General features: G+C 40.0%; 1 non-coding gene across 1 annotated transcript; it reads left to right on the top strand.

Annotated features, from left to right (window-relative positions):
- The first annotated feature begins 1,243 nt into the window (after positions 1-1,243).
- trnae-cuc lies at positions 1,244-1,315 on the top strand. The gene has a single exon. It is a non-coding gene; the product is annotated as a tRNA-Glu (tRNA).
- Positions 1,316-1,592: the final 277 nt, after the last annotated feature.

The raw sequence follows: 1,592 nt of genomic DNA, 5'->3' as shown, positions 1-1,592 counted from the left end.
AAATAAAAGCTGAAAGCTGCTGACATTTGCTGAAAGCAGCTTGTTTGTTTTTCTAAATCACCGCAGTTTGTTGTGATCTTGAATGTGGTCCACATCAACAGGACTCCAGACCTTCTGAAGGTCTTCAAAGGATTTTCTTTGGACTTCGGCTGCTTCTTCACTCTATTTCAGTCTAATCAACCAAATAAACCCATCTTGTGCTGACATCATTCAGCTAATTTTAGCTATTAGCTACATTTTCAAAGTTTATATTTTTAGCTACTGTTTCAGTGTTTTAGTTAATTTGATCGTTTTGCTACGGTTTTGTTGCTTTTAAATATTAGTTACTGGTTTTTTTATTCAGCTTTTCAGCTACTGTTTAGTTGAGTTCATCTTTAAGCAACAGTTTTAGCAACTGTTCAGCTTGTTTTAGCTTGTGTTTGGAAGGTTTTGGATACTGTAAACCTATTTTAGCTCATCGTTGAAGGGTTTAGGTACTGTTATCCTGTTTTAGCTAGTGTTTTTAAGGTCTTGGCTAATGTTAAGCTTTTTTTAGCTCGTGTTTTGAAGGGTTTGGCTGCTATTCAGCATGTTTTAGCTCATCGTTGAAGGGTTTAGGTACTGTTCATCCTGTTTTAGCTAGTGTTTTTAAGATCTTGGCTAATGTTAAGATTTCTTAAGCTCGTGTTTTGAAGGGTTTGGCTGCTGTTCAGCTTGTTTAACTCATGTTTGTAAGGTTTTAGCTATTGTTAAGCTTGTTTTAGCTTGTGGTCTGAAGGTTTTGGCTCCTTTTTAGCTTTTTATCTCATGTTTTGATGGCTTTGGCTACTGATTAGCTTTTTTAGCTTGTGTTTTTAAGGGTTTAGCAACTGGTGAGCTTGTTTTAGCTTGTGTTTGGAAGGCTTTGGCTACTGTTCAGATTTTCTATCTTGTGTTTTAAAGGGTTTAGCTACTGTTCTGCCTTTTTTTTAGCTACTATTCTGTTTGTTTTAACTCTCCTGATTGATCTGTGGTAAATCAACAGGTCTCTGGACCTTGTGAAGGTCTTTAAAGGGTTTTCTTTGAACTTCGGCTGCTTCTTCACTCTGTTTCAGTCCAATCAACCAAACCTTGTGGTGCCATCGTTCAGTTCCTGGTCCTGCTTTAGAACTTTGTTGGTTGTGTCTAAAAATAAACGTCTTTAATGTGTTGAAATGTGCAGCAGAAGTCTGTCAGGACGGAACATCTCCTACAACAAGCGTCTGTCTGAGGGCAGCTGCAGCCCTCCCTGGTGGTCTAGTGGCTAGGATTCGGCGCTCTCACCGCCGCGGCCCGGGTTCGATTCCCGGTCAGGGAACATGACCTCTTTTAAAACTGGCTCAAGGGTTTTTTTAAGAGGAAGCTCAAGTTAGGACAACGGTCTTGTAATCTGTTGAACTCGTCTCCATCAGCACTGCTCCAGATACATCTTCTAAACGTTGCTTTTGGTCTTCGGCTGATTTATTCCACTTATTGTCAGCTCAGCAGCTGAACATTTTCAGAGGAATGTTTGAGATTTGTTTCTTAAGCCACTTAACCCCGACCTCTGAGTCTCTCAGATGGATACAGGTCTGTGGTTCCAGGTTCGGCTCTTA

This window comes from Nematolebias whitei, unplaced genomic scaffold, assembly GCF_014905685.2.
Source record: "Nematolebias whitei isolate Nwh7 unplaced genomic scaffold, NemWhi1 Nwh_scaf_11003, whole genome shotgun sequence".
Classification (NCBI taxonomy): domain Eukaryota; kingdom Metazoa; phylum Chordata; class Actinopteri; order Cyprinodontiformes; family Rivulidae; genus Nematolebias; species Nematolebias whitei.
The sequence above is the reverse complement of the archived record's forward strand: the minus strand, read 5'-3'. Positions and strand labels throughout refer to the sequence as shown.